We start from the raw sequence: 27110 nt of genomic DNA, 5'->3' as shown, positions 1-27110 counted from the left end.
TTCTCTAATTTCCCAAGAAAGGATTATTGGTGGGTAGTCTTGAGGGGGCAGGGTAGGAGAAGTCCTGCATTCCCTGTGGAAATGGCCTAATTTATCACAGTTAAAACATTAACTTGAGTTCATGAGGCCTGGGCTGGTCCCTTCTCCAGTTTTTTGAGATGGGATTGCCAGAGGCTAGCAATCTCTTGCCCAATGATCTCCCCTATTGCACCTCAAACAAGGCCCAAGTGGTGCTCTTGAAAGGGTGAGGTTGAGAGGGACTCTGCATTCTCTGTGGAGAGGGCTTGATTTACTGTAATTGAAATACATCCTGAGATTGTCTTTGCACTGCCTAGGCCTCAATAGCATTCACATGCACTTGATGTTTAGTAAACCAACATGCCTTTAAGTGAGCTCATAATGTCCTTTTTTCTGATGGAGTATAAGATACCCTAACAATCCTCAGTATTCTCAAAAGCCAAGTGTTTCAATAGGTGTTGTTGAGTCTCTTTACACTTAACCTGTCTCTGATGTGCATCCATCAGTTTCCCAATAAATTGTACATAAGTTTCTATACTTTCCCAAAAGTTTTTATATAATTTATTTAAATCCAGAATATGCATCAATCTTTTCCCAAGCTCACAATGCTGCTGCCTCAGGGATATGAGCTAAAACAGCATGTGGTAAGGCAGCTTTATTTTTTTTTTGTCTTCCCAATCTCCTTTGACTATTCACATCTCATAAGTCAGTAAAACCCCTAAAATTTTCTCTCAGAAAGACCCAAGGTATGGTGTTTTTTCTTGGCCTCATCACTATAATGACAGTGATTTAGGGCCATTTCCATCACCATTGTTGACCTCCCTCCACCATAGTTCCCAGTATGCATCCCATACCTCCCTCCCTAATCCCCTGAACTACTAATGTAACAGGTCCATTTTGTGCATAGTTTGTTATATTTTGGGTCTCTTAATTTTATTATCATGAACTATGGCTTGGATATTTAGATCTGACTTTTTTTTAACTCAATACTCCTGAGACCACTTGGTCCCTGGGTCTCATCCACTATTTTTTCTTTTCCTATTTGTAGAAAGATAGAAATATGAAGCAACACAAAAATGATTCAAATTCTAAGGTTTTATTTAAAAGATAGGAGCCCTTATTTAGAAGATATAAATAAAATTAAAAGAAACAAAAATAAAATAAAAACAATAGGAAGTCAGGTGTGGCAAAATTAATTTTTGCATAGACTAGGTAAATCTTGGAAAACTTAGAAAGACAATGTCCTTGTCCTAAGATACAGGGTGCCTCCACCCATGAAGCATAATATCATAAGTCCAACTACATGCTTCAGGTATGTTGGTTATCCTGTCCCAAAGTCTTTCTTTATGGTACCAGTAGAAATTCTGTTCACTTGTGGTTGCCATAGTCTTCTATAATTAGTGATCTTCATATTTGCACAGATCCTAGGACAAAGCCTGAGTACAGCCTTTCTTTGTGGTCCCAGGAAAAGTTCTGCTCAGTTGCAGTTGTCAAAGTTATCCTTCTGTAACCAGAGATCTGGGTTTTTGCAAAGATCTTAGGATGGGGCAGCTTCTAATTTCATCTCACCTTAGAGAATAAGATAGGGCAACCTGCCCTTAGATCAAATAGTTGTTATTTCCTCATTGTCAGAGTGTAATACGAACCTACTCTGGAGCAAGTTGGTAACAGAGCAATATTAGGGTTTCAACCTTGGGGGTGAGGTTGATTCCTGGTGCTAGTGCAGGAAACCAGCTAATTCTAATGTTGGAATACAGTGTTTGAGGTTAACAGTCAATGTCCAAACAACTGAGGCCTAAGTAGAGTCCTTATGACTATGTTCATGGTGGAAAGTGCCCCTGCATTATAAAATTTATAGGTTCTTATCCCTATTAGGTAAGAACTTCTTTCTATACATAAAATTTCCCCATTTTTAGTGTGCTATGCAAAAAGGAACAATAACAGATTATATTACTGGTTTATTTGGGGTTAAAAATAACAAGTTATACAGTCTCTATGCCATGGTTTTGACCTGAGCTCATATTCCATATTTTCTACTAGAATTTCCTACTAAGCAGTTAACAGATAATAATAATAGTAATAAATACAAATAATAAAATTTAAAAAATTGATGGGAGAGGATACTTTTACATATGGAGATAAACACTAAGAGTTATAACTATTAAGGTAATGCATATACAGAAAATATGAAGAAAATATAGATACCTCCCTTTAACTCCTTTGAGATAGTCTGAGGGGGAATACAATCCAGGGGACATTTTCATCCCACACTATGGTCTTGTGGAGACTGATAAATGGTTTGTAGCAGTCAGGGATAAGGTAGGGTTCTCAAGCATGGAGTCCCTTTGGAGCCAAATGCAGTAGCAAGCCACAGTTCACAGTGAGGGTAGGGAAAATTATGAAACATTATTTCACGTCTAGAGTATTAAGCATTATGCTAGTGAGCATCATAAAAAGAGTTACCCCATGTAGTATCATCTATTTTGCCTTGTGCATCCAGGTTCCTTACCTTTCAGAAAGCTGCCAATGTGAGCATTCTGATATAATAGTAACATGGTTGAATTGAAAGGAAAAAGGGAAAAAAGATAATTTGCAAAAATGTGATCAGGGTCGTTAACAAAAAATCTATAGTGTGCAGTTGCCTATTTCAGTGGTCTCTATGTACATAAGCATTAGCTATAGTAGCAGATATAATCAGAAAAAATGAATAAATTGAAGTATTTAGTCAAAATATTGTCATAATTAGCACTGTATTTGACATATGCCATCCTCACTGGTGTAGGATGGTACCTCATTGTTGTCTTGATTTAGATTTCCCTAATGAAAAGTGATGCTGAACATGTTTTCATGCATGTGTCTGTTGGCCATCTGTTGGTCTTCCTCAGAGAAGTGTCTATTCATTTCTTCTCCCTATTTTTTGATATTTTTTTTAGTTTTGTTGTGGAGCTAACCACCTTTATGAATACTTTGTATATCTTAAATATCAAACCTTTATCTCATGTGTTGAGTGTAAATTTTTTTCTCTAAACAGTTAGCTCTTTTCTAGTTTTAGCTCAGGTTTCTTTTGCCATACAGAAACTTTTTAGTTTGATGTAATCCAATTTATTTAATTTGATTGTATATCTCTTGCAATTGGCATCCTATCATCAAAACTGTTTATTTTGCATCCCCTCTCATCAAATCTTTTTTGAGATGTAAGTCTTAAAGTGTTCTGCTTATGTTTTCTTCAATGAATTTTATTGTCATGTCTGATTTCAAGGTCTTTAATCCATTTGAGTTAACTTGACTTTTTTGTAAGGTGTGAGATTTGATTCAATCCTTAATTTCTTACACATTGTTATACAGTGTTCTAACACTATTTGTTGAAGAAACTGTTTTTATTTCATTTCTGGTATTTCTAAGTAGATTATTTCTTTTGTCTTTGTTTATTAAGTACCATACTTTTTTTCCCAGTGTTTTGTCTCTCATTTTTTTATTGCCTTTTTTGGAGTTGTTGGCTTGTATATTGTCTCTCTGTTTTCAATTCTGCTATTATGGCTAGCTAGCATGTTTTTTTAGTTTTCTTAGTTCCCTTTGTGCCACGGTATACATAAACTTTTAAGGGAGCTCAACCAACCAGATGTATCCTCAGATTTTCCTGGTGGGGAGAACTGAAATAAACCCCACGGGGTTCCTCAACAGGCCCGCTGTGGGACGCCTTTTTCCCCTGCATGGATGGTTGAGGAATTTCTGAGGAGATAAATAATTACTTGGTATTACATTTTCTGTCATTATTTGGCTATCTCTCCTTTGTAAAATTTCAGGCAAAATTGTTTATCAAATTTATCAAATAGTTTGGCTCAGATATTCCAGCACCAAAGATTACTAAGAGAACCCCTTTTCTGGATAATATTTAGCACCTAAAAGCAAAGACAATATTTTTTTCTCTTTTTCAAATATGTCCTTGCAGCTGCAGTTTCTGGTGATCAAGTGCCTAGCCAAAATGCAGATCCTGGGCTATTGACTCTCCTTAGTAAAAGGGAACCACAATTTAGGGGATTTGGCTCCTCCTTTACTTGACTTTTAAAACAATAGAGCCCAGCTCAGCTAAGACCAACTTCCTAGATATTGTCTACTTCCTCCTAATAATTTCTGATTTTGCATTTGAAGTAAGCTTGCAAAGAGCTGCCTTGAGTTGTAACCTTCTCTTTTGTAACTCAGAACCCTTATAGTTCACACCCATAGCTTAAGCATTGTCAGGGATAAACTTTGTTTTGTGATTGTAAATACTCTTCTCAAATACCTATGACTGTTTTTTCACCTTATAAAGCCCCCTGCTTAAAGATTAAAGTCTTCACACTCCTGCAAGAAGATGTGTTGACCCCACATACTCTGTGTGGTTTCATTATTTCATATTTCATATTTCGTCCGCTTGTGTTACCTATTTTCCTCTCGTGAAGGATTTCCTCCCCACTAGAGATGCTGAGACGCAAGACACCTGCAGCACCTTTGTTTGGATTCTCTTATCTTCTGATAGAGTTCTTCTTTGAATTGGTTGAATTTTTTGTTTATGGATTTCTTAATTTTCTTGACTAGGGATTCCTTGAATTCCATTGCTAAGATACTAAATGCTAATTTTAAGTCCTCCTTTATATGGTTTTTGCTTTTGGGAGGACTTGGAAATTTGCTAGGATTTCTCTTCTTTGTGTGTGTGTGTGTGTGTGTGTGTGTGTGTGTGTGTGTGTGTGTGTGTGTGTGTGTGTGTGGTTTTTTGGTCACACTCGGCAGTGCTCAGGGATTATTCCTGGCTCCAGGCTCAGAAATTGCTCCTGGCAGGCACGGGGGACCATATGGGACCCCGGAATTCGAACCGATGACCTCCTGCTTGAAAGGCAAATGCATTACCTCCATGCTATCTCTCCGGGCCCAGCTTCTAGTGTCTTTCTTAGTTTTCCCATTATTCTTTGCATTGGATGAGTTGGAGTGTTCTCTCTTTTGTGTAAGCCTATGTTGCTACGTGGGGGCTTTAGGGCTGAGGGATGGAGCATCCTCTTATGAGGAAAATTGTGATTTATGACTTATAGTCACTTTTGTGACTATAAATTGTGATTTATGATTTATAGTCACTTACTGTGACTATAAAAGGTGTCCTGGGATTCCCTGCACCCTACCCCCACTTAGTTAGGGTCTGAGGTTATAGTGCAGGATGCTTTGCCTGGCCTGTTCTCACCCACATATCCTGTGCAAATTCAGCCCATCAGTGGGGCTTCTGCAGTGAAGAGGAGGAGTGGAGCCTTCATTTATATATTGAGAAGAGCTTAGGTTTTAGCAAGAACATGGAAATCCTGCTTGGGGTGGGTGTTCCAAGGTGAAATTTTACTTCAGCAATTGAATAAAAATTATTTGTTGTAGTAAGACATAGATATAGCAGGGAAATGTACAAAATACAAGCCTTTTTGGGGGGGGAGGGACACACCCGGTTACACTTAGAAGTTACTCCTGGCTATGCACTCAGAAATTGCTCCTGGCTTGGGGGACAATATGGGATGCTGGGGGATCAAACCGTGGTCCATCCTAGGTCAGCATATGCAAGGCAAACGCCCTACCATTTGTGCCACTTGTACCACCGCTCCACCCCTTTATGTCTTTTTAAAGTGAGTGAGTGAATCCATTTTCAAGCCTTCAAAAGATGGAGGTTGATCATCATCCTGATTGATGGGGAAGAAGAGGCAAAGCTCATGGGACCTAGATGGAACAGATACTTTATGATCCCATAGGGTTTTAACCATAAGCTTCTGAAATTATGTCTAGGATAGTCTAAATCAGGAGCATTTTCATGGAGACATATTCACACTCTGAGTCAGCTCATCTTACACATCTTTCTCATCGAATATACTAGATATTAAGTTATATTTGAGAGATACCAGAAGTGAATGGTAAATTATTGACTCTAGGAAGGCCTTTGGATTCAAAATGGGATTCCATTAAGAAAGTACCAGTGTAAAAAAAAAAAAAAAAGAAAGTACCAGTGTCAAGTCATGCCTCTTGGGGCATGTGCATGGAAAAATATTTCCTTTTGGGGGGTGTGAGAAAGGGAGGGCCTGAGGGATTAGTATTCTCAATTGCATCCTCTCCTCTAGCAGTACAATCCAAAAGTTAGATGATAGAATTAGCAATATCCCAAGTTACCCGAAATTATGGGGGAAATCTGAATCTCCTTTCTATATACCCTGTATCAATTATCCTTTGTGATCTTCCAAATTTTGGTCTTTAAGGTGTGCTCATTGGGGAACCAAGAATTACTTTTAGAGACAATTTTAAAACAGGACTGGAGTTACTTCTAAGAAATACAATCTCCAGTTCTGTGTAGAAAATGAAGAATCCAATCAATAAAGGGTGTGGCATGCTCAGTCCACTGCAAAAAATGTTGTTAAATGCACCAGAGCAGCGCGAGGCAGTTCAGGAGGACTATGTACACTGACCCTCTAGTAAAGGACACAGCATATTCAGTCTGATAAGAGAGGACCACCATGACAGTGATCTAAGTGGGGACTTTCATTTTCCCTGCTCCATCATTCTCCCTGGTCCACTGACAAAGGGGCTTGCTCCACTTCATGGTTTTGTGATCTCCCTATACCCTGGAAAACTTGATACCCAACTCACTTGTCTTTGTCCCTGTATTGAGTTCCTCATTCTCAGGTCTCTGTTTGGGAGATAGATGTAGATGACACTGGATCCTGGGATAAATTCCCATCCATCCATGAACTACTTTGGGGGACAACAGGGACATGAACCCTGTACACACAGTGTGGTGTTTAGGGGTCTTTCCCTATAGTACTGTGGGGCCATGTTGTACAAGGGCTTGACCATGAGTCTCCATTATACAAAGCACATGCTCGAAACCATTTTGATCTTTCATTGGCCTGACAGATGACCTTTACGAATCACTCTGTGTTTTAAGTAGTGTTCTTTTATATCTATATTTTGCCTATTGAAGGAGCAGTCATTTTTTATATTCAGATTTTAAGTTTTGCACATTAATTGGCCATTTTTTACCCCATAATTTTCCTTTGACAATGTTGCAGTTGGTTGTGGTGCTCACCAAAAAATGCATGTCAGATTGTGGTTATCACATATTTAATTGCCAGGCTTACCAGGAGCCACTGTTTTCTTTTTTTCTTTTTCTTTTTCTTTTTTGGTGTTGGGGCCATACCTGGGAGTATTTATGGAATATTCATGGTTATCTTCCCTAATATGATTTTGAGAATCATATTTAATTCTGGGTATTAGAATTGGTGTTGGCAGGATACAAGGCAAGTGCCTGAGCCAGTGTTATGTTTCCCTACCTCTGGGTTGTACCCTTTAGCTGTGAAATCTGAATATTGTCTAGTTATAATGTTTTCTCTACCCAGGGTCACATTTCTTGCCTTGGTGCTCCCACTTCCTCAAGTTATGGTACTTTCTAGAAGTTGCAGGACATGCACATAAGCATTTTACTCCAGCAGTGGTGCTTACATATAAATCTATTTGCAGAGCAGCTTGGAAATTGTTCCTAGATTTGAAATCCTGGTAACAATCTGATTCAAGAATGAGCCAACCTTTGTCAGCACTGTCTCCCAAGAGATAGCCAAGGCATTGATGGTGAATTGGAAGCTGCACTGTGTGGTCTATAGACCACAGAATTCAGGGAAAGTGGAGAGCTTGAATGAGAACCTAAAAGAAACATTGACAAAACTGATAGGAGACACTGGTGGGGATTGGGTAGACCTTCTTTGGGCCAGTATATTCATTATGTTTATTCTGTCACTCCCTATGAGATATTTTTTGGGAAGATGCCCTGCTGTGCTCCAGGGTGCAAGGAGATGTCCTGGGAACATTGAATGACCATGTTGTTCCCCAGTCCTTACCGGACCTCCAAAAGGTTTTGAGAGCCTTAAACCTGTGTGTCTGGCCCTTTCAAACAAGGCAGAGTCCAAGTCTAAGGTAGAACCTACTGAAAACAAATTCCAACCACCTGGTTACATGGTCCTGCTGAGGAGACACCATCTTTACACCTTCAAGCTTGATGAAAGAGACCATACACCATTATCTTGACCACATGCACTGCAGCTAAGTTGGGTAGAATCAGTACATGGGTTCATTTCTCCCGCTTCAACAAGATGCCAACTAAGGGAAGCACCATATGGCAAGAAATAAGAAGTAAAGCTCTGATGGGTCAAAAAGCCATTATTCACCTCTGCCTAGCATAACAATTTGTAAGCATGACCTGGCTCTTGGCACTGGCCAGAAGGGGTAGTGAATCAACAATCTTACTTCCCCACCTCCAGTGAGTAGATTATCTCCAACCCATGAACAGGGCAAATCATTTTCCATTTCAAGTAATAATGAGACACCCAATCTTCCAGGTAAACTTGTTCCAGATAGTAAAGGGCATTACAAGTACTGATTTAGGTGCAAACAACTTGACTGGCTATGGCAACTCAGATATAGAACATAACCACTGCAAAGTTGACTTCTATATTTTCCTAAAGTCCCACATGAGATGATGCAGGGATAGAAATGAATTTTATTACATGGCTTGGGGATGTGTACCTTTTATCTCATGAAAACCCAGTGGTGATAAAAACATGAAGGTAACAGGGTTTGGGGCAAGGATTGGGGATGCTTCCAGGCCTCGTAAAACAGTCTGCACGCAAAGACAACATAATAGCATCACTGAGTCCCCAACAATGGGAACCAGGAAAGGATGATGAATAGAAATGGAAGAAAACCTGGGGTCTCCATACTTACCACGAAGTCTCCATACCTACTCAGGTATGAAATTTTCCATGCAAGATTATCAGGCCTAAAATTTGGTCAGCAATAGGTCCAGGAAAGCAAGTTCTCACCTACCCAAAGAGCTTCAACAGTCTCAGTTTACAGTCTCTACTCTTATCTGGCCAGATTCCTCACTAGCTCCCCCTCAGATTACCCCAAAACTTTAGCTCCTACACCCCTCTTCAAGACTGTCCTCACAAAGGGAGAAGTCCTCAGGATTATTGAGGCAACCTACGAGTACCTCAAAGCCACCCAACCAGGCTTGATCAAAGGCTATACTTAGACTTCAGACCCCCTTATTTTATGTGAATGGGGCTGACCACAGTGCCAGATTCGGACCTTGCCCTTGGACTAAGGGGAGAATTACCTTGCAGGGAATACAGGGAATAGTTACGTGTCTCCTACTTACCCTGAAAGATGGCACCACGGCCCCTTGCCCTTACCTGGACTACTGCAATGAGATTATGGAAGGAACCATGATTGCTTGGGGAAGCAACTCCCACTGTGGACTAAGCAGGAGATGGTTGGTTTAATGGTTGTTTAAGTTTAGGAGATGGTGTTCACTTAGCAATTGATTCGCTGCCTATATTCTGCAGCTTTTGAGATCCCAGACAAATTTTGCACCATGGCCATCCTTCATCCACAAGTATTTTACCTGGGCAGTGACAGTGGGTGAAAACATGTTGAACAAAGCTACCCAAGCCACCGGAAGAGAACAAGTCCACTGCTGGTCTACAGCCACATAGCCAGCTCCACCAGGGTAACCGCAACCACCCTCACCAGCAGGGACATGCATTTTAGGCAGCTCTCTCAACAAGTAGACTCTTAGAAAGACTCCACTTTTTTATAGGCCTACTACAGGAGTGGGCCACCTCCTTGACAGAAGTCACACTCCAGAACAGGTGAAACGTTAGACTTGCTCTTCCTCAAGGAAGGGGGATTATGCATGGCCCAGGGGAGCAGTGTTGCTTTTATGCAAACAGGTCAGTGGTTATCAGAGAGACACTGCAACAGTTTGCAGGAGCAAGAAAAACAATTAAAGAACTCTGCTCCCTGGTATGAGCAATAGTTTACTCAGTCACCCTGGGAGACTTCCTTAATCTCTGCCCTAGCTAGGTCACTGCCAATTCTTTTTATGATGTTCTTAATAGACCATTACATAATTAACTCTCTTGCCTGCTTTTTACAAGCACGTATAGGTGCAGTTAAGATGTTTGTGCTACACTCCATGACCTAGACATAGACTTAGATGGGAATCTGGGGCACTTGCTTAGCCCCTTCCAATGGTGGGAATTAGCTGAAGAAGAGCAGAAGATAATTTAGGTGCTGGTGAGACCAACAAAAAGGGGCTGTGGCTGGTAGAAAGAACATTTAAGACATTAGGTATAGAAAGACTTTAGAAATTCAGACCTGAAAGAATTAAAGTCCTTCAGAGAAGATAGAGACTGAGAGAGAATGCCCAAGGTCTAGCTCTTCCTCTTTTATCACATACTCTTCAGAAATTTCTAAGCTTTGGTCACTTATTTAGTCTCTGTTAAGGAGTCATCTGTAAATAACAAATTATCAGAAAAAAATGTAAAATTTTAAATTAAAAAAAATTTCCCTATCATGGTGTTTAACTGTCAAGTGAAGAGAAACAGCCTTTTTGACTTTAGTGGTTTCTAAGAATCAAGAATTGGGTGGAAATTTTGTAGATTATTGTGATTGGCTTTTACAGACTATATTGCTAATTAGTCTTCAATAAATAAAAATAATTAACTATCTTGTTCATTGGTTCATGGGAATTCATGATATTGTTAAGGTAACTCAATTTCATATCAATTTTTTAAATCAGGTATCAAACTTAATGTTGGTCTTAAGATAGCTTTATGTGTAAAAATATTAATGAATCATGGTAAACTTAGTAAATTCTATATAAATGTGAAGCTACTTGGTTGTCAATATGCAAAAGATGAGAAATCTATATAACTGATCTAAATGTCTTTAGTAAGTACCATAAAGGATAATTTGACCCTGGTAGATGCAAGCATCTTTCCATTTGAAAGAGGGCAGTTTCAAGTTTTACTCCTAGAGCCACCGTTCTGGTTTAGGAGGTGGATATAGATAAAAGCATTAAAAGAGGCCAGAGAATAGGGCCAAGAATGACCCTGTCCAGTGCTCCAAGCTGGGTGCATGTGGCAGTAGAACCGCCCATCAGAGGATGGAGAGACAAGAGAAAGTTAGAGAAAGGAGCATAGATATGTTTCATGCAAGAAAGATAATGAATGGAGTTATGAATGTTGGAAAAAAGAAAGGAAATTCTGTGAATGTGTAATCAAAAGCTGCAAATTGGAATGTAAGTTAGAGAATGAATGCAAAGGAATGTGCAGAAGGTTTCAGGATGTGTAAGAAAAGAAATAATATGGTCAAACTGCATTGCTATTAGTATGTTTCTAAATTAGAAATGATCTACTATTTTTGTATAGAGAATTCTATGGAAATGGAGCTTAGTTGCTCTAAACTCATGTTACAAAGCTCTTAGAAAATTTAAAATAACAGAAAATCAAGGTTTTTCCAATGAAATTTAAAATTATATGTGTAATTGTCATACTGTGTATTCTGTAAATTGAATAACATTATCTTTTCTCTTTTCTTAAACATTCAGTATTTTTTTTTTTTGGTTTTTGGGCCACACCCAGTAACGCTCAGGGGTTACTCCTGGCTATGTGCTCAGAAGTTGCTCCTGGCTTGGGGGACCATATGGGACACCGGGGGATCGAACTGCGGTCCGTCCTAGCTAGCGCAGGCAAGGCAGGCACCTTACCTTTAGCGCCACCGCCCGGCCCCCAACATTCAGTATTTTTAATAATTTTTACTTTGACCAAAGTGGATTACAAATCTTTCACAGTAATATTTTAGGCACATAGTGACATTGAATCAGGGGCATTCCCACCAATGTTGTCCTCCCTCCAACCCTGTTCCAAGCATGCATCCCATATCCCCCTCCTTTATCCCCTGGGCTGCTAGTATAAGTGGTCCCTTCTGTGTCTAGCTTGTTGTTGATTGGGTATTGATTCTGTTGTCGTTGGCTTTGAATTTGGTGTTTAAGTACATTAGTATGTTTTGATGCTTAAGGAACTCTCTTGGTTTGCATACATTCATGTTGATAAACTACCTGCTCTGTCTTAGACCCATCCCCAGAAATTCTTTGTAAATAATGGGATGATACAAGTGGTGATTTCTCCAGTGTTGCTGGGTTTATGCAAAGGAACAAGTTAAGTTTATTCAGTCATCTAGCAAGGTTCAAGGTGAAGGTGGAGAGAAAAACTATTTTTCTTTAACTGACTGAATTAAATGTATTCTAGTATATTTATGGTAGCATGAGGGTTTATCTCTTTTGCAGGCAGTCTATAGTCTCCCTTGTCAGCCTGAAGAAGTTACAGAAGATAAACCTTCAGACCCACACTCCCCTTAATTACTTCTAAGGTGGTGACATCTCTAGGGGAAATATGCAAGTCAGCATAAAAACTTCCAGGGGAGTAGAAGCAAGAGAAGCCACAGGAACTAACAATAAGTAAAGCCTAACCTGAAAAAAATTAGCACCAGGTTTGGGAGGCATTTCTGTGAGACCCAGTGCTAGGAGGGCAATATCTCTCACAACCCATCTCTCCAGGCAACTTGAATCTAGGATTCTATGTTGTTTTCCTTTCCACTCAAACAGCTTTAAAATTTTCAGGATTAATGAAGATTCTGGAACCACTTTATTCCTCAAGGTGGGCAGTCACCCGACAGGATGAGAAGGACCACCTGCATATTCGGCCAATTCAGTTCGCAGAACCAGGGCAGAATGCAGATCATCTTGATGCTCCTGTTGACAGCAGTGAACAAGGGACAACTGGCTGAAATGAACCCCCCATTTGCTTGTGGACTCTACTTAAACTCTTACCTAGACTGTGAATGGAGGGCTTGTGAGTTAAACTGTCACCCCAGCGATCCCACTCCTAAACTTTGACTTACACGATTTGTTTGGGGTTTCTGATTATGCTCACAAAAAATGTCTCAGTTTGTGTACCAGTAGGTAGGAATGAAAGACTTCAAGGAGAGTTTTGAAAGAGTTTGAAAGTTTTGACTCAGGTCAAAGAGAAGAAGAGGGAATGTCTGAAGATGAGAGCTGAAGAGACTCCATTTTGACAACCCAATGCTGTTTCCATTTAAGGGTAATAAGGCTAAGATTCCATTTAAGGGCTAAGTTTTCTATCCCAACAATGATAACACAGCCCTTAGAGCCCTTATAAACCATAGTATATCTCTCTAGACATCTATCTATAAAAGGACATGATGAAATACACTAAAAAATAGCCAAGCAATTTAAAGGTCAAGACTTCCTGCTTCTAGCCCTACATAATCTGGTTTATGGTCCTGGGGAGTATCACCTCCCTAGGAGATGATCCTGGCCAGACAGCTTGTAGCTTGTTGGTAGAAGGAACAAAGCTTTGTTTTGCTTTATTTTAATTGTGTGGTCTCATCCTTTGACTCCAGACTCTAACATCCTATTAAAAAAATAATTTAAAATAAATATTACAGTTATGTAAAATTCTATAAAATACTAATTTTCTATCAAAGTAAATCTTTAGTAGTCAGATTAGGGCAAACTATTTAGTAAAGGCCTCAAGTGAGCTATGTTCATTATCAGGATTTTGATCATTCTAAGAATGCATAATATACCCAAACTAGTAATATTATACAATTCAAATACATAGTCTATAGAATGTGTTTTTATTGTTTTTGTTTTTAGGCCACACCCAGTGACACTCAGGAGTTACTCCTGACTATGCGCTCAGAAATTATTCCTGGCTTTGGGGACCACATGGGACCCCAGGGGATTGAACTGTGGTCCATCCTAGGCTAGATGCCTTACCATTTGTGCCATTGCTCCAGCCCCTATAATTTTTTTTTATCTAATTTTAACTCAGTTTTCTTTGGGGGGTATGTATCTGCTTGTGCTCAGGGCTTGCTCCTGGTTCTGTGCTCAGGGAACCATATATGGTGCTGGGACCAACCAGGATTAAGCTTGCAAGTCAAGTGCTTTAACCTCTGTACTATATCTCTAACCCTATTTTTAATTTATAAAAACTCCATATGTACCACATAATTTTTCTCACTCACCCAGGTTTGGAAGTTACATTTGCATTGTATAGTATTTCATCTTAATTTGAAATGCTTTAGAGATTTCTCACTTAGGACATTTATTTTGCTTACATTGGTCTTAGTTTTTTTTATTTCAATAAGCCTTGATAATTTTAATGGATCTTGATCACTTCTTGGTGCATAATAAAATTAGAAATAGCCTTAGAAGTTTCTAATTTTTGTTGCTGATCTTAGAGGAATTCCTACCTCTACATTTACCTTTATATTCCTTCTTACTATATTATTATGTAGTTATTGCTATTATAAAGTAAATCAAATTATTTTTGTTGCTGAGTACATTAGTATTTCTCATTATCTTTTAGAATTATTGTTCTAGTAACCTCCCAGACAAGTTCTCTAGGTTTTCTGATTTTTCTTGTCAACTTAGTTGCAAATAATAATTCTTTCTTTTTTAAAACTGTTACTTATTGCTACTATATTATAATAACTAAAGATTCAAAATCTTTAGTAAAGCCAATGGATTTTCAATATCACTATTTTCAGTAAATTCTTAGTATTTGAGAACTCTGGAAATTCTTTAGTGCAGAAAAATCGCTTTTCTTTATTTATTACTTATCTTCCACTGTGTCAGCTCCCTCTACCTCTCACTCCAGACATTTTATTACCCCTATATTACATTTATCAATCTTATGTCTTCCTTATTTGTCTCTATTTCCATTTATATTTTAGGTTTGCCTTTCTGGCAGCAGATCCTGAGACAGGAACTTCTGGAGGACGTGTTCTCAGGAGAAATATGAAAAGTAGTGAACAAGAGGTGGGGAAAGCCAGCAAAAATATAGGTTTAGCTGAAGCCTGGCCTTGACTTAAGATTACAAGGATATATGCTAAATAAATGGTTCCATAGGGTTATCCTCAAAGCCAAAGGGCCAACTTAAATATGATGATGTCAGGAAACTTCTTGCTACAGTACTGACAAGGCTAAGGTGGAATCGCTTGAGTCAAAATTAGATCTCAGAAGAGTGTAGCTGTGAATGTTAACAGCAGTAACAGTAGTTGGGGGGAAGAAACCATTGACCAAACATATCTGGTATTTTATAAAATCTGGGGTTTTGTAAATATACCAAATGTATCTATTATTTATTCTCTTTTAATAATTTCTTGGGGCCAAGAAACAAAACTTCCAGCTCTTATACTCTGTGCAGAATTTATTTTGTTTTAGTTAGGATTTGATAAAGAGCACTATTTTTTATATTTATGTTTTCTGACCTGACTTTCTTCAACTTTCTTACCCTGTGGACCAGGACCCATATCTCACACTAGCACATGTATTTCAACATTTACAACCAATTCAGTGGTTTTCAGCTGTTTTATATCTGTCAAATAGTGATTGGGGACCACTGCTCTAGTTATTAAATAGTTTTAATCACTTTTGTCTTAGTGATTTTTGTCACTGTAAAGGACCTAAGTGCAACTTTCTTTGTTTCTTCCTTCTGTGCATTGACTAAAGCTCCAGAAGAAACTTACCAGTCTTATAATGATCTGAACTGATTTTCCTCCTTGCTTTTCTGCAGTGTCCTAAAGAACTAGTTCTTTTCAATTATAGAAATTCTAAGGACTACACATTTTTTTTGTGGTCATGTGGGTGTTAGTCACAGGTGGCAGTGGTCTCTAGGGGACTTTTGCTGTGATAAATGAACCCAGGTATCCTGCAAACAGAGCTTCTGCTCTCTTTTGTTGAGTTTTCTCTCTTCTCTGGGGACTACATTTCTTTCTTTCCATTTTTAAAAGTATGAGCCCTATGGCTTGCAATACTATAAATAATTGTTTCTAGCAAATAGTGTTCTACCTCCATATCCACGATCAATGTCCACATCCTTCCACTAATGACACATGGTCTTTTCCCATCCCCAATTTTACTCTTGGCAAACTCATGATTTAAAATATTTTATGGTTATAGTTTGTGTCATTTGTTAGTACTAGTGTCAATCTTAGCATTATAGCTCTAATATACAAAACTACCTCAAGTCTCCAAAACAAAGTGCATTAAACTCAAACATTCCACTTCTAGTCATAAAATTTCTTTCTTTTAAATTGCTCCTCACGTTTTCCAGCATGGGAAATGGCAGGCCTCCATGCTACTGGCCTTTTTACCAAGCTTAGAGGGGTTGTGGGGCTTGGGCCACCCCAACGGACTTCCATCTCCTTCCTCCTGGACTACAGGGCTATCCCTGGGCCACATGCCCAGGGTGCTAGTTAGGTGGGTACCGGGGAGGAGTTTAAAGGGGACAGTTTTGTCCACTGTTTTTTGTTTTTGTGACCTGTTCAATAAGGAATTCTGATAGAATAGTCTTTCACCTTAGAATTCATGTTAGAACCAAGTTAAGGGGATTGTTGGACTTGTTCCCTTGGCCCCCAGAGGACACCAATGGATTGTTCCACTTTTGCATAGGTTAAATTAAAATGGGAAATATTACATATGCAAACAAGTTCTTATCTAATAAAGATAGGAACACAAATTTTGTAATTAGGCCTTATACCCTGAACATAGGCATAATGACTTGGCTCAGGCCTCAGAAAAATGGGCATTACCCATACACCTCTGAACCATTGGGCATCTACAGAAACAATCACAATTGTCTACAACATCACCAGGAAGCAAACCTCTACCAGGGAAGACCCTACCACTACCCTGGCATTGACTTACTCTGAAGAGTGTTCCCTTAACACCAGATGACTCAGCAACAGCAACAACCAGCTTGTAGGGTAGGAAGTTTCCCATCTAACAGTGAGGTGAAACTAGAGGACAGTCCACATTATCCTGACTTCAATGAAGAAAATGCACAGAAACCAGAATCTTTAACTACAGAAACCTGACACCAACAACAGCTAATGTGTGAAAAAATTTCACCAGGACCACAGAGAATGACTCAGGGGTTAGACAATCTAGTATGCCTGGAACCCAGCGTCAGTCTTATGCCAGAAAACTTCAGGGATAGATCTCCTTGCATTTAGGCCAAGGCTTTTTTTCCCCCCATTTTCCCCATATTTTGCTGGGCCTATGTAAACAACAATTGTCACTCTCATACAGTTATTACTGTATTTTTTTTAACTCTTATCATTTAAAATAAAAGAAGAAGAGCTTGCGGTGGCCAGAGGAATAGCATGGAGCTAAGGCATTTGCCTTGCATGCAGAAGTACAGTGGTTCAAGTCCTGGCATCCCATATGGTCCCCCGAGCCTACCGGGTGTGACCCAAAACCCAAAAATAAATAAATAAATAAATAAATAAATAAATAAATAAATAAAAGCTTACTAACCTTACTTTAATAAATTTATTGTGATTCAAGAATTTTCAAAAATATCCTTCTTTCTCTTCCATCTCTTTAGTTTTTCTTTCAATTTTCTATGCTTTTAAATTATGTTGCTTTTGGTCTTCCTAAAACAAATGTATTATTATCAATTATGTCAACTATGTACATCATTTTCTTTAAATAAATTTTAAAAAAGTGTAAACAAAAAAGAAATCACTCCTGGCTTGGGGGACCATATGGGATGCCGGGGGATCAAACCACTGTCCATCCTAGGCTCGTGCACCACTGCTCTGACCCCATGAACCTTATTTTTTTTAAGGATGCTCATTTTATGAATCTTCTGTCATAGGAACAATTGCTTTAAAAAAGCTTTCCTGCCTTACTATCAAATAAATTCTTATTAAAATTATTCTTTATTCATTCTTTATAGCTCCTAAACACTAGAGATGACTCACAAACACACATACACAGATAAATACTTTGGTTAAAGGGAAAACAGAATGGTTTTCTTAGAAAGGTAACATCAGTAACAAGAGAATTTTTAGAAAACACTCAGGTTGGTTTTCTATGTACCTCTCCTAACCAGGATTCAGTATTAACGTTTCTCTGTTCCTGGAAATGGAAATATTAGGACTCAGCAACCTGGGCTAGAAAAGCTTTGGGCAGTAGAGGATGAAATGAGATTCAAAACTTCTTTGCTCCACTGATGTGGCAAACAGGTAATTATACTGGTCAGTGGAGCGATTAAAATAACTTTTTTGAAATTCTGTTAATATGTGTAGATTACCAAATGCCACTGGAATTTAATTAGGTGAATGTCTCTTCCTGTGTCACAAATATTGTGAACGAAGATTGTGTTTATGATCTGTACTGACCTGTCTGTTAGAAAAGGAATTGACCACCTTGAGATCCTCAGATAAGACTCAACTATATCATTTGCTTTATGTGAGGATAATTTATATAACAAGGAATTTTAAACATAAGTTATTGAATAGCATATAATTATGTGTATGTGGTATAGAGAAATGTGAGTTAAGGGATTAATTTGTCTTCCAGAGCAAAATGTTGAAGTTTTAAAGCTTTGTAGCTAAAATAGTTGACTCAGCCCGGAGAGATAGCACAGTGGCTTTTGCCTTGCAAGCAGCTGATCCAGGACCAAAGGTGATTGGTTCGAATCCCGGTGTCCCATATGGTCCCCCGTGCCTGCCAGGAGCTATTTCTGAGCAGACAGCCAGGAGTAACCCCTGAGCACCGCTGGGTGTGACCCAAAAACCAAAAATAAAATAAAATAAAATAAAATAGTTGAGCTCAAATCAAAAGGTATAGACACTAGAGACAGGATAAGTAAGCCACACACGTGTTTTTCATATTGTGATAATACAATTATGATAAACTTAGATATTTTAAGACAAGAAATAGAATTTCATAAAATTTGCCAAGTGGGCTAAAGTGGCTCACTATAATACATGCTTCATGTGTGAGGGCACATATGGCACCCCCCAAAAAACTGGCAAATGTATGGTTCTGACAATATTGTTTTAAGAGCTCTATAAGCTTCTGTTGCTGCTGTGGCAAATTGCCACCAAGTTTATGGCTTAAAATAATACATACTTTAGGGCTGAAGTGATAGTAGGTAGAGTATTTGCCTGCACAGAGTTGACCCCAGCTCAAACCCCAGCATCCTCTATGATTCTTCAAACCCACCAAGGATTCCTAAGCACAGAGCTAGGAGAAATCTCTATGCAACATCAGGTGTAGTCCTCTTACTACTACTACTACTACTACTACTACTACTACTACTACTAATAATAATAATAATAATAAATAATTTATACATGCATTCATACTTAAGGTTGGAGAGATAGTATAACAGGTAAGGTGCTTCGTTTCTCACTAACTTGGATTTAAGCCCTTAGAACCACGTATGGTCCCTTTAGTGCCTCCAGAAATGATTCCTGAGCACAGAGCCAGGGGAACCCTTGAGTACAGCCTGATGTACCCCAAAATATGTAGGTAAATAATAACACATACATACATACATACTTGTTCCTTACACTTCTTTGATTCAGAAATGAAAATGAAATTCATAGAGATATAGCTGAAGCCGGGCAAAGACTCAGTTCACATTTGAAGATCTATTGGATGATTCCTTTCCTCTCTTCTTTCCATTTGAAAACTGCCTATCTAACTTGAATTATGGCCCCTTCCTCAGTAAAACTGGCATCATTATATCTTTGTGATCATATTTGCATTTCATATGAGTCTAAGACCATAGGTAAGTAAGATTGCCAACTTTTGTTTAGTTTTTTTTTGGGGGGGTGGGTGTATACCTGGTGATAATCAAGGGCTTATTCCTGGCTCTGCTCTCAGAAAGCACTTTTGATAGGATCAGGGGACCATATGGAGTACTGGAGATCAAATCAGGGTTGGACAAATGCAAGGCAAATGCTCTACTCTCTGTCCTACTGTTCTGTCCCAGGTTGCCAGCTTTTAGAACTCTTGTAATTAGATGGAATTCATACTGATAATTTAGAATAATCTTCTCTTATCTAATTCTTTAACTTTAATCACCTCTGAAGACTCCATTTGCCCTAAAATATACCACGTTCACTGTTTGCAAGAGTACAGTTGTATACATTCTTGGTGGAGAGTACATAATTCTATCACAGAGCAGAATAACAAAAATGAAGGAAAATATAAAGTATAAGCCTAATCCTCTTAAATTTCTAACAAAAGTTATATCATGATAGTAGTTGACATAAAGTTTACGATCAACTGAAAAAAACTATATGATCATTTATTATGCAAAATAGGTGATGATCATTCTATCTCCCCCCAATATCATTTTCAATCAATTGAAGTTAAAAGTTAAAAGTTAATTTACTTAGGAGAGCTATGAACTACAAGGCTTCAAGGTTAGCAGTTTACAATCAAAGGAGGATATGACTATTATCCTGAGACAAACCAAGTCTACCCAGAGCTTTTAGCAATGAATTTTCATTAAATACAATTTTTTTTTTTACCTCTGGAGAAGCCAAGGCATTCTTTTGGCTTGCACTGAATGTAAGTGAAACCATGTGGCTTCCAGCATTCCCAAAAGGTATCTGGTTATGGATATTTGTAAATTTGTCAATTTTTAACTCAACACGTAATTCTTTGATTTCCTCTTTTACACCTCCAACATTTTTGGTTTACTGTCTAGAAAAAAATCAGTTCTTTGAACCAGTCTTATCAGCCTCTCAAGAAATGAGGTACTTCATCCTCTCACAGCCTCAAATTCTGGACTGGACTTGCCTTTAGACAGAATGAAGCAGCTATCTCTCAAAGAAAACAGGTAGACAAGGCCCATCTTAGAGGCAGGGTTAGATAGATTTCACTAACCACTGCTGGGTGAATGTAAACTGTAACAATTTGCTTTGACTGGCCTTTTTAAAAAATGTAATGAAAAGTAAGCAGTTTGGGAAAATCTGCAGCAAAGCCAAAACAGAGAATAGGACTGAAAAGTAATGTGGCCAGAGTATAAGTGAGAATTTGCACTTAGTAATGGAAGACCAAAACAAAATAAAACAAAAACAAAACCCCAAAAAACTCCATGGCCAGGTGTGTCCCCAAAAACAACCCCCCCAAAACATGTCTTCCTAGAGATGTTAGGCCATTCTCAGTGATGCTCAGGATTGACTTCTGGCTTGGTGCCCAGGGGTCATCACTCTTGGCAGTGGTCTGGGGGTCTATATGCAGTGCCAGAGACGGAACTCAAGTTGACTGCTTGAATAGCAACGGCTATGTTTATGCCCTCTGCATAGTTAAATCACCCCTTTATGCAGGGATACAGATCTCAGAAGACACAGTAGTTTCAAATGCCTGGCAATTGCAAGGGCTTCAAGTACAAGGACAAGGACATTCATACTCAAACCATTCTGCCCTGATTTGGGTCAGAAGGAGCAGGACTCTGTGTTAGCATCAAAAGCAAGCAAGCAAACAAACAAACCCAAATTGGAATGAGTTATTTGTTCTCTCAAGTTTGACCCCTTGACCCCTTACATCAAAACTTTTACAGGAACTATTGGGAAACAGGTGCCCTTTGTTTGCAACAAGAGTCACTATTTTTTATACTGCCTGGAAAAGAAGCTAGTCCTGCATGAAGCTAACAGAAAAACAAAACAAACCCAAAAAAAATCAAACAAACAATAACTCAAACACTACTGGAAAAGCCACTGCAAAGGAAGAGATTTTCTCTCTCTGCTCATGGAGACTCTGCACCTCTGAGTCTAAATATTTTGAATCCTGCCTTTTGAGTTTTATTTATTTTTGTTTGCCTGGCTATATGCCTGGCTGTTCTAGGGCATATTCCTCGCTCTGTGCTCAGGGATCACTCCTTGTGGGACGCAGGGTACCACAAGGTATCCTGATCCTCAGGTATTATAATAGAACTTGCAGTTGGGTCTGCTAAATTGCAAGGCAAGTTTCCTACTTGCTATATTATTTCTCTGTTCCAATGTCCTGAATTCTATACCTTTATATGCTACATAGCTTTCAGTCTCTGAACCAATAAGTGTTATTTTAATTACTGACTTTTTGGAGGCTTGGGGTCCTTTTTGTTTTTAACTTAAAAAAGGATTACTTCTACATTTTACATTTTCTGTCAAAATACATTTCAAAGAACTTAGACTAATCTTTTTCAAACCAGTTAAATAAGTATTTTAACCAAAGCTCCTGTTGCCAGTTTTTGCAAGATATGTTAAATGATACTTAATTGCGCAACAATAATTTTTGAATAGTGATTTTCTTAATATGTATAATAATTTAATATGTAAAATGTTAAAATATGAAAATTAAGATTTGCATAGCTATACATCTTGGTTATAAGCACAAAAATAATTCAAGTTTATAAAATTATTGTCTTTCTCATAAAGAAAGTTTATGAGTTCCCAAAATCACATTATAGGATCAAATACTCCAACTTAAAGGCCTTAGAAAGCACAAAACAATTTGTGTCAGATTCATTCTTTTTCCCTTTCTATCTTTATCTCTTTCTCTCTTATTCTTCTCTTTCTTTTTTTTTTTGTTTTTGTTTTTGTTTTTGGGCCACACCCGGCATTGCCCAGGGGTTACTCCTGGCTGTCTGCTCAGAAATAGCTCCTGGCAGGCACGGGGACCATATGGGACACCAGGATTCAAACCAGCCATCTTTGGTCCTAGATTGGCTGCTTGCAAGGCAAATGCCACTGTGCTATCTCTCCAGGCCCTTATTCTTCTCTTTCTTTTTTTTTCTCCCTCACTTCATTGGATTAGGTCTCAGGGCCTCACACATGTGAGGCCTGGCCCAGAAGCTTATTCATTCTGTTGCCAGGATTTACTTGAATTGGTTCACGCAACCTTCAGATAAATTCTTCCTAATGTTTCATGAACATCATTTTAAAGTTGGCAAACTAATGCTTAGATACGTAATCCTCTCCAGTAATTAATGGTGCTGAATTGCTCATTGTTTGTGAGGGCTTGCAAACACTTGCCATTTTACCAGACCATATATGTTAGTGATGAAATACCTCTAATGAAGAGATCAGTGGCAAACTTTCACTTACAATAGTGATCACTTTTCTTTTTTAAAAAGAATATCTTTATTTAAGCACCATTATTACAAACATGTTTGTAGTTGAGTTTCAGTCGTCATAAAAAGAACACCCCTCCTTCCCCAGTACAACCTTCCCACCAACAATGGCCCCGATCTCCCTCCTCCAACCCCTGCCTGTAGTAGAGACAGGCATTCTACTTCTCTCACTTATTAACATTGTCATAATAGTTGCTAGTGTAATTATTTCTCTAACTGCATTCACCACTCTTTGTAGTGAGCTTCATATTGTGGGCTGTTCCTTCCAGTCCTCATCTCTTTTGTCTCTGGCTATTATTACAATATTATCTTTTATTTTTCTTAAAACCCATAGATGAGTGAGACTATTCTGTGTCTCTCTCTCTCCCTCTGACTTATTTCACTCAGCATAATAGTTTCCATGTCCGTCCATGTATTGGAAAATTTTATGAATTCATCTCTCCTATATATCACCTGTGTATATGTACCATAGTTTTTTTCAGCCATGCATCTGTTGAAGGAGAGATGCCATTTTTATTGTTAATTTAGCCTTTCTGAGCAGCAGTCTTTTGCATTGTTACCTTTTTGTTTTTGTTTTTGGTGAGATAGGGAGCCACACCTGGAAGTGCTCAGGGGTAACTTCTGATTCTCTGCACTTAGGAATCACACCTAGCAGCCTAGGGGTACTATATAGAATGCAGGAATTGAATTGTGGGTCTACTGCTTGCAAGGCTTGTGTCCTACATGTCCTATCAGTCTGTCCTCAGCCTATAGCACCTTTAATGCCTGGCCTTTCTTTACAAGCAGAGTCTGCTTCAGTGTTTAATCCAAAATTAATGAAACATTGACTATTTTATGCCTGCTTGTTAATTATGTGTCTGTATTTTCTTAATCTAGATCCTATATACCAATGACAGGCCACTATAACAATTATGAACAATTGTTATAATGTTCATCAGAGGTGTGAAAACATTAATCATTAGCTCTGGGTCTCAGCAGGGAATGCCAGAGTCCTGAAGACACAGTGCAGTGTCCAGTAATCAGCAGAAGGGACGTAATTTCCCTGTAGTGACCCTATTTTATATGAAGAAAAGATATTGCTGAGTGGGAGGAGATGATTTGTTCCCCTGGGAATTCAGACTCCCTTAACACAGTTCTACTAAGTTTTTCTTGCTATTTATATTCGAAAACCAGCAGCCGATTTCCATTCTTCGTTCTCCATAACAGTTAACACAAGGGTGACCCTACCATATGGAAATCTTCTCTCTCTTAGTTTTCTCCTATTCATCTCAAAGAAAAGCAGTCAGCATTTCAATGTTCTATGAACATTGTAATTGGCATGCTTCCATAGTCAGATTCCCCGAACCTAATCTAGTAGTAGAATGCCTATCCTCATTTTTCTGCCCATTGAATGCCTCATCAAGTAGATAATATAGAATTACTCTCTCTTCCTCTCTCAAAAAACAGAGTTAGAAACTCTGAAGGTTCATTGTTGGCTACTTGTATTCTTTTTCTGAATTTTCATCCAGTTAAAAGCTTAATTGTTAGTCTTTATGTTTTGAGGGGTTCTCTCCTGTTCTGCTCTGTATCCCTTTTTCCATAACCAGCACCCTGCCTGGGACTTCTGTTAGGACAGTAATCTCCAGCTGGGAAATTTCAGTTCTGACTTCTGTCTTGAAATCCTGACCCACATTCTCCACATCCAGCTGGAAACCTTTATTTCCATATGCCTTGGATCTCGCAAACATAACACGTCAAGTTTAACTTCTCCAAATAGTCTACCCCTGTTTGGCTGTCTTTGTTAATATTGCCACTCATTTTTCAGGAATGCCTCTTGATGAACTGAAGTTAGTCATGGGCAACCTTTCTATTTTAATTCTCATCCACATGGTATGGGAATATTGAATACTGTCGCAACAGGAATGTTAAAGAGAGAGCCAAAAAGAAGTTGAAAAATCAAAGTTCACCTATTTGTCCTTCTGGCTTATTTGATTTAACATGATATCTTCCAGTTTCACTCATATTGCAGCAAATTGCATAATTTCTCACTTATAATGTTCATTAGAATAATTGGATGAGGGAGTACAATATTTTATAGTGGGGTATGGGAGGATGTTCAGAATACCCAGATTATAGGGAGGAAAAGGGCAGAGAAGGGGAGAAATCAATGAAGGAAGAAGAGATAGGTAGGAAGCAATGGAAAATTGGGTCAAAAATATCTGAATACATTAGTGGTGTAAAAGAGTGCTATATCCAAATCATAGAGTCAAGAACACTGAAAATAAGAGATATAAACTTCAAGAACCAAACATTCAAAAATGTGCCTGCCATGTTTGCAGGTTAGAGGTGAAGTTGGGGGTTGGGGGATATTAGGAACCTGGGAACACTGATAGAAGGAAGAAGCCATTAGTGGTGGTATTAGTGCTGTTACATAATATATATAGTCCAAATTCATAAATCGTGATTTTGGGGGGTGCACTCTCGGTGATGCTCAGGGGTTACTCCTGGCTATTCGCTCAGAAATCGCTCCTGGTTTGGGGGGACCATATGGGACGCCGGGGGATCTAAATGCTGTCCTTCCTAGGTTAGCCGCGTGCAAGGCAAATGCCCTACTGCTGAGCCACCACTCCGGCCCCTAAATCAAGTTGTTTTAATGAAAAATAAATAAAAGTCAATTGAGAGTTTTTAAGATAAAAACTGTACCCTGTACCTCAGTCTTCTCTTTTCCCTGATAACTTCTTCAGATCCCCCCTTCCTCTGCCTGGAAAAATGTCTTGGATACAAACTTAACAAGGACTACAGGCAGCCACATCTGATCAGGGTTTAGATTTGGAATGTCCTCTCACATCTAGTCCTTATCATCAGACCCATACTGGTTCCTCATTCCTTGGTTACCCTTAAACAGTTTGCTCATTTTTTGGACTAGCGTTAGGATTTAACTCCAATTTCCACAAAAATCTTGGAGAGTAAAACAGACTACTAATTATCAAACAGTTCTATCCTATTTAAAGGGAAAATATGAATAAATCAAAGTACAGAATCCTGTCTGGGTCATGTTGACCAGGACAATACTCTTAATTCAGTAACATTTAGTGAGAGAATATTTCTCTTGAAACTTTATATATAATGATTCAAACATTAATTTTCTAACGGGAAAAAAAGGAAAATTTCTAATTCTCTTCTTTCTCCTAATTGCCATACTTATATAACTGCCAAAGAAAGGAGATTTAAAAATGACTATAAGGGTAGAGAAATAGTAAAGTGGATAAGGTGCTTGTCTTGCTTATAAGACAAGTTCAATCCCTAAAACTTCATATAAAAACAAAGCTAGAAAAAAGCCTTTAGCATTGCTGGGTGTTTCCCAACACACACACACACACACACACACACACACACACACACACACACACACACACAACCAGTCTTCAAGCTTAGGTTTCTCAAAGTAAAATCTTTATTGTTATTCTTTTCTTTACCTATTCCTTCTCAACATCCAGTTATATATAAAACTTTTTAATTTTACAACAAAACAACTCTAGTTGGCTGACCTGAGTTTTATCCCAGAATTCTATATGATCCCCTTAACCTGCCAGGAGTGTTACTCAGACAGAGCTAGGAATAACAACTGAGCACAGCCAGGTAAATCACCCCCAAAAAGTATTCTTTATAAAATTTAAGTATGAATTATGCCCTCATAACATAATATTTAAAAGGTCTAGTATAGAAGAATGAATGATAATTTTTGGGTGTGTGCCATTTAGAGATTTAGAAGCATACATAGTAATTAAGAGAATCAAAATTCGGGAACTATAAAGGATATTTATTATTCTAAAGTGTGCCAATTCTATACACATTCATTTTTTAGTTTTTATTTAAACACCTTGGTTACAAACATGATTGTGGTTGGGTTTCAGTCATATAAGAGGACACACCCCCATCACTAGTGCAACATTCCCACCACCAATGTCCCAAATATCCCTCCTCCCCAACCTGCCCCCACCTGTACTCTAGTCAGGCTTTCTATTTCACTCCTACATTCTCATTATTAGGATAGTTAGCAATGTAGTTATTTCTCTAACTAAAATCATCACTCTCTGTGGTGAGGTTCATGAAGTGGGCTGTAATGTCCAGCCCTCCTCTCTTTTTTCTCTTAAAATTATTGCAAGAATGCCTTTCATTTTTCTTAAATCCCATAGATGAGTGAAACCATTCTGTGTCTTTCTCTCTCTCTGACTTATTTCACTCAGCATAATAGATTCCATATACATCTAT

This window comes from Suncus etruscus, chromosome 14, assembly GCF_024139225.1.
Source record: "Suncus etruscus isolate mSunEtr1 chromosome 14, mSunEtr1.pri.cur, whole genome shotgun sequence".
NCBI classification, from domain to species: Eukaryota; Metazoa; Chordata; class Mammalia; order Eulipotyphla; family Soricidae; genus Suncus; species Suncus etruscus.
This window is presented reverse-complemented; position numbering follows the sequence as displayed.